We start from the raw sequence: 15,279 nt of genomic DNA on the forward strand, positions 1-15,279 counted from the left end.
CTGTCTTCAGAGACTTGAAGTTCTTGTCATACAGATTTTTCACTTGTTTGGTTAGAGTCACACCAAGGTACTTTATATTGTTTGTAACTATTGTGAAGGGTGTTGTTTTCCTAATTTCTTTCTCAGTCTGTTTTTCCTTTGAGTATAAGAAGGCTATGGATATGTTTGAGTTAATTTTATATCCGGCCAATTTACTGAAGTTGTTTATCAGCTGTAGGAGTTCTCTGGTGGAGTTTTTGGGGTCACTTAAGTATACTATCATATCATCTGTAAATAGTAATATTTTGACTTCTTTCTTTCCATTTTGTATCCATTTGACCTCCTTTTGTTGTCTAATATTGAAGTGCTCTAGCAAGAACTTCAAGTACTATACTTAATAGATAGGGATTGAAAGATAAGCGTCGTCATTCTGATTATTATGTGTCAGGAGGAATTACTTTTCTGGTCCAGTCTATTTGGAGTTCTGTAGGCTTCTTGTATGTTCATGGGCATCTCTTTCTTTAGGTTTGGGAAGTTTTCTTCTAGAATTTTGTTGAAGATAATTTCTGGCCCTTTAAGTTGAAAATCTTCATTCTCATCTACTCCTATTATCCGTAGGTTTGGTCTTTTCATTGTGTCCTGGATTTCCTGGATGTTATGCACTCACTGATAAGTGGATATTAGCCCAGAAACATAGAACCCCCCAAGATACAATTTGCAAAACACATGAAAATCAAAAAGAGAGAAGACCAATGGGGGATACTTCATTCCTCCTTAGAATAGGGAACAAAATACCCATGAAAGGAGTTACAGAGACAAAGTTTGGAGCTAAGGCAAAAGGATGGACTATCCAGAGACTACCCCACCTGAGGATCCATCCCATAATCAGTCACCAAACCCAGACTCTATTGCATATGCCAGAAAGATTTTGCTGAAGGGACCCTGTTATAGCTGTCTCGTATGAGGCTATGCCAATGCCTGGCAAATACAGTAGTGGATGCTCATAGTCAGTTATAAGATGGAACACAGGGCCCCCAATGGAGAAGCTAGAGAAAGCACCCAAGGAGCTTGAAGGGGTCTGCAACCCTATAGGTAGAACAACAATATGAAGGAACCAGTATCCCCAGAGCTGTGTCTCTAGCTGCATATATAGCAGAAGATGGCCTAGTTGGCCATCACTGGGAAGAGAGGCCCCTTGATATTGCAAACTTTATATGCCCTAGTACAGGGGAACGCCAGGGCCAAGAAGCAGGAATGGATGGGTAGGGGAGCAGGATGGCGGGAGGGTATAGGGAACTTTCGTGATAGCATTTGGAATGTATATAAAGAAAATATCTAATAAAAAAAAAGAAAAAAAAAGATAAGCCTTGTCTAGTCGCTGATTTAATTGGGATTGCTTTTATTTCCTCTCCATTTAGTTTGATGTTGGCAAATGGTTTGCTATATATTGCTTTTACTGTGTTTAGATATGGGGCTTAAATTGAATGGATGTTGGGTTTCATCAAATGCTTCTTCACCATCTAACAAAATGATAATGTATTTTATTTTTCTTTGAGTTTGTTTTTGTAGTAGATTATTTTGATCAATTTCCATCCTTTCATCCCTGGGATGAAGCCTACTTGATTGTGGTAAACCATCATTTTGATGTGTACTTGAATTCAGTTTGTGGGAATTTTATTGAGTATTTTTGCACCAATATTCATAAGGGAAATTGGTGTGAAGTTCTCTTTCTTTGTTGGGTCTTTGTGATGTTTTGGTATCAGTGTAACTGTGGCTTCTTAGAACGAAATAGGTAGTGTTCCTTCTGTTTCTACTTTGTGGTATAGTTTAGAGAGTATTGGTATTAGGTCTTAATTGAAGGTCTGATAGAAATCTGCACTAAACCCATCTGGTCCTGTTTGTTTGTTTGTTTGTTTGTTTGTTTGTTGTTTGGGATGTTTTACTGACTGCTTCTATTTCTTTAGGAGTTATGGGACTGTTTAGATTGTTTATCTGATCCTGATTTAACTTTGGTATTTTATATCTATATAGAAAATTGACCATTTCATCCAGATTTTCAAATTGTGTTGAGTATAAGCTTTTGTATTAAGATCTGATGATTTTTTGAATTTTCTCAGTTTCTGTTGTTATATCTCCCTTTTTAGTTCTGATTTTGTTGATTTGGATACAGTCACTGTGCTCTCTGGTCAGTCTGGCTAAGGGTTTATCTGTCTTGTTGATTTTCTCAAAGAACTAGCTCCTGGTTTGGTTGATTCTCTGTATACTTTTTGTTTGTTTGTTTATTTGTTTTACTTGGTTGATTTCAGCCCTGAGTTTGATTATTTCCTGCCCTCTACTCCTCTGGATTGTATTTGCTTCTTTTGGTTCCAGAGCTTTCAGGTGTGCTGTTAAGCTGCTAATACTATGTTTTCTCCAGTATCCTTTGGAGGCATCCAGAGTTATGAATTTTCCTTTTAGCAGTGCTTTCATTGTGTCCCATAAGTTTGGGTATGTTGTACCTTCATTTTCATTAAATTATAAAAAGGCTTTATTTTTTTATTTCTTCCTTGACCAATTTATCGTTGAGTAGAGTGTTGCTCAACTTCCATGTGTATGCGTGATTTTTGTTGTTTTTGTTGCTATTGAAGACCACCTTTAATCTATAGTGATCTGTTAGGAGGTATGGGATTATGTGAATCTTCTTGTATCTGTTGAGGTCTGTTTTGTGACTGATTATTTGGTCAATTTTGGAGAAGGTACCAGGAGGTGCTGAGAAGAAGGTATATTCTTTTGTTTTAGGATGAAATGTTCTATAGATTTATTTTGTTAAATTCATTTGGTTCATAACTTCTGTTAGTTTCACTGTGTCTTTGTTTAGTTTCTGTTTCCATGACCTGTTGATTGATAAGAGTTGGGTGTTGAAGTTTCCTATTATTCTTGTGTGAGGTGCAATGCATGTTTTGAGCTTTAGTAAAGTTTCTTTTATGAATGCCCTTGCATTTGGAGCAAAGATCTTCAGAATTGAGAGTTCATCTTGGTAGATTTTTTCCTTTGATGAGTATGTAGTGTTTTTCCTTATTATTTTTGATAATTTTGGTTGAAAGTCAATTTTATTCAATATTAGAATCGCTACTGATGCTTGTTTCTTGGGAGCATTTACTTGGCAATTTTTTCCCCACGTTTTACTATGAAGTAGTGTCTGTCTTAGTCACTGAGGTGTGTTTCCTCTTTGCAGCAAAATGCTAGGTACAGTTTACCTATGCAGTCTGTTAGTCTGTGTTTTTTTTTTTTTTTTTTTTTAAATTGGGGAATTGAGACCACTGATATTAGAGATATTAAGGAAAAGTGATTGTTCCTTCTTGTTATTTTTGTTTTTATAGATGGAATATGTTTGTGTGGCTACCTTCTCTTGGGTTTGTTGAAAGAAGATTACATTCCTGCTTAAGAGACCACAAATAACAGTCATACTGAAACTTTCTATCTTTCTACAAATTTGTAAGCATGTTTTTAGTGTTGATTCCCTTTACATCTGTATGTGGTTTTCTCATTTGAAACCATGTACTTGCTCTGAGAAGTTGTTGCTTCTCTGATCACTTTCAGTCACTAAGTATACTAACTAATAACAAATTTATTACCTTAGTTTATTTCTCATCTAGATATACCCTATTGCTATGAGGATATATTATCTGGAAAGAAATTGCATCTAATATATATCCATGAAAACCATTGATGAAAGAGGACTGTATTTTTGCCCTGTAAAGACAGACTATAGGTGAACTGTTAAAAATAAGTATGTGTTTGTCATAAGCTTAACAGACCAAAAATGGTGAGCTGCCTCTAGTGCACATCTGCTTTGTGTTATTCAGTCACTCAGGGAAACTTTTAAAAGCTACCAAGTGCATTTATTTGCACTTCTTCCTCATTGTGCTAATACCTACTGTTAATCTCATTGACTTCATTGTGCAAATGGGGCCAGTCAAGCTGTGGAGTCTCCTCAAGCTCACACAGCTGTTGAGCAGCAGGTGGTCTGTTAACATAAGATACACATTCAAAAAATGATCTAACATTCTCCACAGTATTGCTTCATCACAAACATATGATTCTTTCAAAAATACATAATATGGAAAGTCATGATGAAACCTTGTAATAGCAAAAAGTTAAGATATTCTCCTTACTCCTAAGAAATCATTTCTTAAGGCTAGAAAATAGCTACAGTGTAATTGTCTATAGTTTTGCAATGGCTTACAGGCCAAATTTCCATAGACAAGAGGCTGCAATTTCCCCCTGCTTCTGTGTTGTAGAGACTGACAGCTGTAAACTTTCAAGGAAAACCTGACTCACACAATACAAGATAATCTTCATGAAAATAAGTAGGATTAAATGTGGAAAGCACAACTGAAAAAGCTCACTCTGTGCAGTCTCAATTTAACATTTAATTTTCTTATTAGCTACAGAAATGTGGGTTTATTTTCCCACAGGTGTAAGCAATATGCTAATTAGTCCACATCACAGGGCTCTGCAAAATATTCCTAGCCAGAATCAACTGTGTCCATGCTAGTCTGAAATTACATTATAAATTAAGAACAGTGTGAGTCCTTTATGCATTTTAAAGATGTTAGATTTTGTTTTGGAGAGAACAATAAAGCTTTAGAAAGCCAACATGGCACCTGAAAACAAAACAAAAACAAATGGACAAAATAATCCTTATTATTCCATGACCAGGATTCATGTAGCCAGTGGGAGCTGTTGTGAATGTGAGTAAGATTGATTTGGATAATGACATTTATAGTAAATTAGAAAGATCTACAATTGATTTGCAGTAGTTGAACAGTGAATGGACAGTTAAATTACAGTCATTTGAAACACGGTCTTTTCAAGAAACAATTGACATCAAAACCATTTTTCAGGCTTGAATTATGTGCATCTAAGACTGTGTCTAGCTAGATTTTTTTATATGAAGAATTGATTCAAACCATAGCTGTTCTGAAGACAGTCCTTTTCTGCCTAATTTTCAGCATGATAGTAGATAGGACAAAAGAGACTTACCTGGAGTTTCATCTGAGTTTGAAGTGACTTTACAGTGGACCCCTCAGCTTTGAACATTTTATTATCTCTCTTTTCTTATCACTTTCACCATATTATTTCATCAACACTTGTTTTCTACAGGAAGCCGATATACCAAAATTATATAGGGGGGAGATTCCTGACTGTGGTAGATTGACCTGAAATCAATAGAAACCCCATTGGTCTGTCCTTTGATTATGAACACAGTTCTCTGCTTGGCTCTAAATGGATTCCTAAAGTCACCACTGTGTGTGAGTAAGTAAATGAAAAAATAAAACAACAACAACAACAAAACATTCTCCTTTAATGTTTTCCATTTTAATTTGCCTTTTTCTTATAAATAGCTCCCTTGTAGATAAGGATATGATGAGATTATACATCATCTGATGAGGGGCAGCCTGCTGGCTCTAGGAACACAGAAGTACTTGTTCAGCTAAAATGAACAAGGGGTAATCATTGCAAAATGGTTGCAACTTTACGGCTACAAATTACTTAAAAATCTCATTCAAGCACATAGACATCACAACATTTTTGTTTTTTGTTTTTCTGTCTTACTATATCTAAAACACGTGGTTCGCTTAAGCCACTCAGTTACAAGTAACCACTAAAACTGACAAATTACATTTCTTGAAAGCTTTACCTATGTTATGTTGTTTCTATTATTTCTAATTTCATTTAAATTACTTGTAAGGAGAAAATTGTCTCAGTAAAAATTCCTTGATTTTAATATTTATGAAGAAACAACAGCAATGTTTCTCAGACATTTTTTATAGATTATATAGTGGTCTACCAGCTTGCAGTAGTGGCACTAACAAATTAGGTGTTATTAGAAACAGAGAGATGCAGGCAGAAACACTTTAAAGTCAAGAAAGTCATCTGTGAAAACTATTTGAACTTTCAATAAGAAATGTATTACAGCTAGAAAGATGAGTGAGTTTAAGCACATATCACAGTAACGTGCTCACTTGTTTGGAAGAAGCACAAAAGCTTAGGTTATTGAGAATCTGGAGCAAGAACCTAGATGTACCCAAAGATCAGCATCATTCAACTAGGCTAGACTAGATCAGTAGTAATCTCCAGTTAACCTCATGTCCTTGCTTGCCATAATATTGTAATGATAAGCATGTATTAATGCACTTGGCCTTTTCAGTTCAAGGCTAGGGTATATACAAACAGGTATTGAATGTAAGCATTTGCCATCTTCCCAGTCTTCTTACAGAGACCTTGTTTGGTCTTCTTAACTATGGAGAGAATTAAATTATACCATATTTGTTATGGCAAGGTACTTAAAAACTAGCATGATCTTGTGTCTATGCTTAAATATGCAAATCAGATTGCAGGCAGTATCAATTAGAAGAAAAAGAGAATTCTCTATTTTTCTATGTCTTCAGTGAAATCATAGAAAAATATTAAATTCTAGTGCAAGAAGAAACAGTTGAAAGTGTAAGGGAATAGGAACAGCATTGAAATTAGCTTTTAGGAAACTGGTGGAGGCAGGTGGCAGAGGAGTTTTAGAGTTTTTGGCAGATATACAATCAAAGCTGATGACATCAATTGAGACAATGCCTTAAATTCATTTATCAGGGAAGAACACCAGAAAGAAACCAACTTCATCCATCTCGACCTAAGCTTATAAACTAGCATGAGTGGATGAATGATCTTTTCCATATAATGCCATTCTCTGAAATTTGTAATACTGAATTTCTTGAATATTTTCATGATCAATGCTTACTCACCATGTAATTCCAAAAGTCCCTCATCTCTCTCAGAGTTCTATGAACACCTTCCTACTCCATATAGCTCTCGAAAGACAAGAATCTGAGAAACCATTTTTGCTCATTTGTTTAATTAAACATTTAAAAAATATTTTCTTTGAAAAAATAACTATAAACTTTGCAGTCCTGTCTGATGCATTAAATTTCTAACTTTAACTTAAGCACACTATTGCTAAAATGGTATTCAAAGCATCAGTATGCTTTCTTTTAATGTTCTCCCATCCTTCCCTTACTCCACTGGACCATAAGACTGTACCTTGTGGGAGAAAGGCTTTGAAATATCTACATAATATAGGGCAGCCAAGGTTAACTGAGAGCAGTTCGCTGGCTTTTAAGGTATCATGTGAGAAGCTCTAAGAGTTTGGATACGTGTCAAAATGAAAATTTCTATCAAACACTGGAATTGAAATTATTATAGGGACACCTTGAAGATATTGCCTGAGATATGTCCTTGGTGCAAGTTTCCTGACTCACAGTAAGTTCTAATTAACTTTGCTGAAAATTCATTGAGTAATAATGGGCAACAAAAGGCCCAGATGATATTGCAGTTGATTCTTTAGTCAGGTCTCAGCACTTAAGACTGAGTACCATCCAAGCAATGAAAGAAATAAGATATCATTGTCCACCCACCCATAACTAAGAACCAGATCTGTATTCTTCTCATTCCCTGTTCCTCAGGGATTTGTGCGAAATTTCCTGATGTCACTTTAGAGGGGAATAAAGGAAAGAAGACTTAAAGGAATTAAATGGAGTTTCTCACAGATATGTTAAAAAGCTTCATCCTGATCAATGTCTAATCATACTATACAAGCCTCAAGTGTGTTAACAAAAAGACTGGAAACATTCCACTGAGTAAACATGTTTCAAATCTGCAAGGTTGTCAGGCTCGTGAATTTTTTATATAAGAAGATGAATTGGATGAAGACGTCCTCCTTTAGCCACTCTGTGACACTATGTTTCACCTTCAGCTCATTCTTCAATTAAATGGTGTCAAGCCTGCTTCCCTCCAGAATGCACCTTGGCTAGGAATCCCTCAATATAATTATCACTGTCTATTAGAACTATAATTTTCTAGCATACCCTTATGGCTTCTCTTTCTCATTACTGTTGACCTCAATCCTCTCTGACTCAAATATTTATAAATAAGTCCTACCACCTTCATAATGCTTTTTTAACAATTTCTTTCCCAAATTCACATTTTTTTGCAAGCATTTGAACATATCTCTGTCCAGTGGAATTAAAGAATGTCTTTTTATTTCATGGATATATAAAACTTGCAGCATTCAACCTTTATGAGTTCATCATTAAAAGGAGAAGAGCCAGAATGACACAAATGGATGCTTTTGAATGGGATTCACTAACTAATTAATGATGATATTTGTATTATATAAATGCCATGTAAATATCTTCCAATTCCTTGGAAATGTAATTGTTTGATACATAGTTAGATTAATCTTATTTTTCTCAAGTTCTTGCTTTGCCTTTTCTAAGAGTTTCCAGTATAATTAATTTATGAACATAAGGCTTGGAGTTTGATTATTTTAAAGTAGATAAGCAATATGTCCAATGAGCCCACAGCTGCTGAGGCTGTGAATCTGCATCTGGACAAATCTCATCCAATTGAATTTGCTCCAACATCAGGTTCACTTGATGTCTCAGTGCTGTAGCTGTCCTCACACAATTAAAGTCAATCAAACAATATAAATATTCAACTTTATAAAATACCTCTGCTATTTTCATGTCACAGTAGGAATAGTTCATAAATTACATATCATCCTGAAGTAGGAATAAGTATTTACATCTATAAGATGAAAGTAAAATTATAAAAATGATCACTTCACTTGCCTGTGTGGTAACCTTTTAATTCTTTTAAAGAATATTTAATATTGTTAGCTTACTTTGGCATGAACTACACTAATTTTTTATAGTCAATGAAACATACTGGGTTAAATATTTTGCTTTCTATTTTTGTCATGTATAACCTGAGATACTTTTCTGTTTGTATTAAACAAATTAATATAGACTGCATTGCAGTCATACACAAGTGCATGCATACACATGTTGTACTTATATCCTTTTAATACACTAGTGGTTGAAATGAATAAATTTGGGAACTCCCTTACATACATATCAGAATCCTCTCATTTTCACTAAATGTAATCATTCCAATGTGCTATGAGTATTAGTAAACAAACAAAACAGTTTTTTAGACAAAAACTGGATAATCTCATTCAGTTTTCCAGCAAAAACAGAAAGCCCAGCAGAAAATTAGAACCATCTTTATACATTTGAATGACTGTATTGTTTAGAAGTATTCAAATTACCTAATAGTTTCTCGGACAAATAAGTACCTGAAAAAAAATAAAGAAAAGTAACAAGTATTTTTGGAAATAATTAATGCTGTTTTATAGTATAATAATATGAATATGAGGAGACTGGGGATGTAGCTCAGTGGTAATTCATTTGCCCTTCATTTACAAAACCCTGGATTAAACCACCAGTTCCTAGTGCATGCACACACATATAGATACAAAATGTAGGTAAGAGAGGGAGATAGGAAGAGAGATACAGATAAAAAATGTAGGTGAGAGAGGGAGATAGGAAGAGAGAGAGAGAGAGAGAGAGAGAGAGAGAGAGAGAGAGAGAGAGAGAGAGAACAAGGGAATATCAATATTCTTATCATTCATAGGAGGTGAGTTAGAACTTTGTGAAATGTTGATTAAACACAAAGATCCTAAAGGACAGCTGACCGACATGAATCCTCACAGCTCATTTGAACACAGTGCTTAGTTTTTAAATGTGGTCTGTTTGGGAAAAGCTTAGCTTTTCATGTACCTGAGATATCAATATTTCAATGCAAACAATTTTTTCAGGCCAATCATCCGATCTGATATAGAATAAACTAATTTTACAAATTCTCTTGCAACTTAATAATAGTAATATTAATAACAATAATAATAACAATACATTTAAGCATACCCATGATTTGAACAAAAATAATATGGTTGCACTGACTATCCTGTCAAAGATTTAAATATTAGTATTTCGAAGATCTAGGAGATAGCTATAAATTAATTTTATCTTCAAGCATTTATATTAACAAATAAATTGATACTCTTAATGAATTTAATGGATTAGAAGACTACAAAGGTAATATGACATATTATTGCTAACTAAAGGAAATAATAGAATACTGAAAGTTAATTTCCTCAAGGACTTTAATGTATGTACAGTCTGAAAAATATTTAGGAAAAGCAAAACTATTTTCTAGTATACGACCTTTAAAAAGTAAAATTTTAATACATGTTCCATTACATCTTGTGTGTGCAAATGGACTTTGAGTGGCTGTCTTAAAAAGCATTTTCTTGGTCAATCCATTTTTATTAAGATTTATTTAATTCTTACGCCAAACATATAACTTAGCCATATACACCTCTACTGAAACATCTTTAATTTGTCATACCATATTTTAAACATTAATAACTTGGAATAAAATTCAATTTTGATTTATGAAGCATTGTTGATTGAAGAATCAATTGATAAAAACTTAAACAAAAAAAAGATCTATGGAATCATTTGATGATATTAAAGTTAGAAATAACTAGAGTTTATTGTATGAAAAAATTTACTCAATAAAACAGAGGAAACAGGACTGGAGAGATGGCTTGGCAGTCAAGAGTACTGATTGCTCTTGGAAAGGCTCCGAGTTCAATTCCCAGCAACTACATGGTGGCTCACAACCATCTGTAATGGGATCTGATGCCCTCTTCTGGTGTATCTATAGACAGCTACAGCCTGGAGATGAGCTACAGTATACCATTATACATAAAATAAAGAAATAAATCAAAAAACGAGGGAAGTAAAAATATTTAAAAATATATAAAACCTTAAGTTTGAAAAGCTAGAAATACTAAACAAAATGTTTATTCTATGAATAAAGGGATTTTTTTAAATAAAAGAAATATTCTAGGCCATAGAATTAAATTGTAGATTATATAAAATAGCTATGAGACACTCTGGTTTCTCTTCTCCATGCTAAGGGTAGAAGCAAGGACCATGAACATGTTCAGCAATTAATGTATTCTTGGTACCGTCTCAGGGTCCCTGTTTCTCTATGTAAAAGTACTCATTTTTCTGGTCAACAAAATTCAATGTAAGTGTCTATTGAAGGGATACTTGAAAACTCTGACATTAAATTGTAATTAACATACAATTATTCTAATTAATATAATAAGATCAAGTGTCTGAGATTGTTCAGTCTTTGCCAGTAAGGCTCTAAGCTCCACACTATTACATTTTTGTGCATGTTTATTGTTTTATGGAGTTCCTCATAGTAATAATTATCTGCAATGGTTTATTTTAATATTTTATGGTTATTCTAAAAGGAAGTAATTACAGTTGTTTTGTATGTATTCCTGGTTTTCTCTATACAACCAGTAAATATTTGTGTACACTGCATGGTACAAAAAGTAGAACTACTGTATTAAAACATCATGGTTTAAAATAATGGAGTTTACAAATAAATAAGGTAAAAAACTGCGGGTTTCATTTTTTTTTCCCTTCATCTCTTGGGTTTGCAGGTACTGTTGTAAACCAGGTAGGGAAGAATAGGGTGGAGCTGGGTTCCGGATTCCTGACCTGCAGAGAATGTCGGGGGAGTTAGGCATCTTCTCAGAAGATTTCATTGTTACAGCTCTTCAGTATAACAGCTTTTTAGATACCATTCAATGAAACAGCTCTCTTAGGCAATATTCAATGAAACAACTTGTGCTTATACACTTTATTTGGAATCAATCAAGATATGATATAAACATATATGACCCTTAGAGAGTAGGAAGTTGTTCTTCTTAGGGTGAAGTTTCATTGGCCAAGGCTTAAGGTTCTAAGGATACCTTATTTTCACTGGGAGGCATTGCAGGAAGTTAACCTATAATTTTGCCGAGGACTATGTGACATTCCTTTGGTAAAAGACTGTAGTCGGGTTCCCCTGATCAGGCAGAGAAGAACCCCCACTAAGAAAAGGGACTCCTCCGTTTTACACTGAGTTCAGGAAAGCTGTATAGACATGATGGACTACAACCTTAGTAAGAAGGTGCAACAACAACAACAACAAAACAATAAACAAACAAACAAACAAACCTCTGTCAATCAAAAATAGAAAGAGGCTACAAATAGATCACAGATAAAATAAAAGAGCATTGGTAGCATAGAGCATAAAGAAATATCACTGTGTACTTATCATGTTATACTTCATCATACCCAATAATGCTCCAATTTTACTTAGGGATCATATGAAATCATAATGGAATTACTTTGAAAAGAAATATGTGAGGCATAAAACCTACCATGTTAGAAATATTCTACTTATACATGGGCAGGGTTCTCAATAAAAAAATAATAATTCACTGCACAGGAAAATAACACACAAAACTGAGGAATTCACTATTAATGCATCTGTGACTTTGATTAATGATATTGGTAGTGTAGTTATAAACAAAAGTGTATGTAACTGGGCACACCAAAGCTGCAATTCACATTCCATAACATTTTCCAGTTTTTTTTAGACTTATATACAGATTTATAGTTTCAAAGACAAATAAGACAGTTATGGGTCATACTGAATATGAGTTATTTAAAAGTACAAAAACACAGAGGTCATGATAACTGTATTCAAATGTTGATGTGATAAATGTATGCAAAAATTATTGGCCATTTATGAACATGATTAAAAGTTCTGTGGTTCTCTGGCCTGAAGCTCAGGAGTACCTATCCAATACAAATAAGATGCCTTGTACTTTGTGTGTATGTGTTGGGGGATGTTGTTTTTACCTTATAAAGAAAAATAACATGAGGTTTGATGAATGGGGAGGGTAGAGTATCTGAGAAGGGTTAGAGAAAGGTAAAAAAAAATATGATCTCAATATGGTACATGTAATTTCAAGAATACATTAAAAATAACAAATTCTATTGTTAACATGACCGAGTGGTAAACTTTCTTTCAACATAAGTGAGATTCCTAATCAGAATGTCTATATTTTAATTCTGTAAAGACAAAATAGGCATTTTGAAATGAGGATAAGAGGAGCAGGTGTTGTTAGTCTACAGTTTTAGACTTTATTGGGTTAAAATAAAATGGTAAAGAGATGAAGTGAAATAAGCATGCGGAAATAAAATCTCCAAAGTGGTCATTTGGAAGATGCCATGAAAAGTTGATTTGGTTCTCAATTTCATATTTTTTCTTTTACAAATTCAACAAATTTTAAAGTCTACTACACAAAGAAATGAAACAAATTGTATTTAAATTTAACAGAATATTTACACTTTCAGAATTTATTTTAACTGGTATTTTGTGTAACCTAAAATTAATTTTACAATGAATCATTTAGTAATACTAGCATTGTATAATTAAATGCAAAAGTTTAAACTGTTAAAATATTATTTATGTTTCATGAAAAATAAAGATATTTATAATATACTCTCATTCATCATTTAAGGTTTGTCTGAATTTGTAACAATTCAACGAAAGTATGAATTATGATTAAAAGAAAAAAAACAGACAAAATAAATGGAGGAGAGAATTCTTTAAAATACTTAAAAGGAATCAAGTTTTGTATGTGGAGTTAACGAATAAGAAGAGTGGCTTGGTTGCATGTCAGGCTCTGCCCTCTCGCGTCAGTGCTGGTGGACTCTGCAACAGGCTAGTTGGCAGTCTCTGCTCCATCCAGCTTCTGCCCCTAATTTGGCCTGTAGGGCTCCTACTTCCTGACAAGGGAGCTAGGACAGACAGGGCTTCTGAGAAGGAGCAGAAGCTGCCTCTGTATGAGAATCTTCTGCGTCTTCGGTTTAATTTATTTTTGGAAATCAAATTCAATATTAAAAAGAACAATTACACATTATTGGAAGCCATTTCTACTAATTCATTACAGTTTAATTTATGATTTTATTTGAATACTGTCAAGGGAGGAGCTGTGAGTGCTAGGCAAGATAACTTGATTGATAACCTTAAAGAAGCTCAGAACATCAGATCTGAAAGAGTAGAGCAAGCCTTCAGAGCCATTGACCGAGGAGATTACAATCTGGAAGGATACAGAGACAATGCTTACAAAGACAGCCTGGAAGCACTGAAACACACACTTGTTAGCACCTTGCATTTATTCTGAAATTATGAAAGTTTTTAAATTTCAACCAAGATTAGCTTTTCTTAACCTGGAAAATGGAACCGGATATTTTAGTACAATGGTCCTTTGGGAATAAATCGTGGGATTGAACTTTATTCAGATGTGGTGGAGTATGCCAAAGAAAAACTGGAGAGCTTCATCAAAAATAGTGATAGCTTTCCTAATCAGCTCCTAGACCTAGACTATCTGTGTAAGAGGGAAGTTACAGGGCAAGGCTAGGTCAACCTGATCTCCTAGCTGCTTTTCAAAAGAAGTACATGGGCAAGGTCCCTGTTGTGAATGAAATTGTCCATCTGAAGATGAAAATAATCCAACATGCACCTAAAAAGAAAGCTACTGCCAAGATTTGAATTCTGTGAAACTGCATTTGTGGTGGGTAATTGCCTTCAGATAGCTTCTGACAGTCATCAGTATGGTCGAATTTACTGTGGAGTTGGAGTCCAGAAAGATCACGAAAACTACATGAAGATCTTTACTCAAAGTTGGGGACATATTGATCATGCCTATGGAGGTTCAGTTGATTGTGTGGACTGGACAAAACACTTGGGAAAGTAAAATTATCCTCGTGGTTTCCTTTGAACTACTAGTACGACCCTAGTAAGAATGATAACTGCACATCATTATCATGGGGCTCCCCCCCACCCCCAGTGTTCTATCAGAAATCTCCAAGACTTGGCTCATATTTACATTTAACATACACTTAGAAACTTTATAAATGATGAGATGCAGGCTAAGGGGATTTCACAAAAGGCTCCAACCAAGAGGAAAAGAAATATAATTAAACATAATTAATAGTTATGTTTTTGTGGGTATCCAGCTAGTCCCTCAGTCTCTAGACAGCAAAGAGGATGAAAAAATAGAAGACAGCAAAGAAGAAAAGAAAGATCACAGTAAAGCCATAAAGCGTGAGTAGCCACCTCAGAAACTATTGAAGGAAAAGATAAGTAAGCTGCCACTCCCGGAGTCTTTAAAGGCTACCTTGATATATTTTAGAGACAAATAACTTAAACAAAGAATGCTTACTGATAAACTTCATTACTCTTGTACATGAAGTGTTGATTAGGAATTAGATGATTACTTCATTAGAATAAATTATTGCAGAAAAAAGTGTAAGTTATTTCTCTTTTTTTTAATTTTTAATATTTTTTATTACATATTTTCCTCAATTACATTTCCAATGCTATCCCAAAAGTCCCCCATAGCGCCCCTCACTTCCCTACCCACCCATTCCCATTCTTTTGGCCCTGGCATTCCCCTATATTGGGGCATATAAAGTTTGCAAGTCCAATGGGCCTCTCTTTCCA

General features: G+C 34.3%; 1 pseudogene; it reads left to right on the forward strand.

The window, feature by feature from the left end:
• LOC110312325 overlaps nt 1-14,978 on the forward strand; it is a 153,494-nt pseudogene extending 138,516 nt beyond the window's left edge.
• The last annotated feature ends 301 nt before the right edge of the window (nt 14,979-15,279 follow it).

Source organism: Mus caroli, chromosome 17 (genome assembly GCF_900094665.2).
Source record: "Mus caroli chromosome 17, CAROLI_EIJ_v1.1, whole genome shotgun sequence".
NCBI lineage: Eukaryota > Metazoa > Chordata > Mammalia > Rodentia > Muridae > Mus > Mus caroli.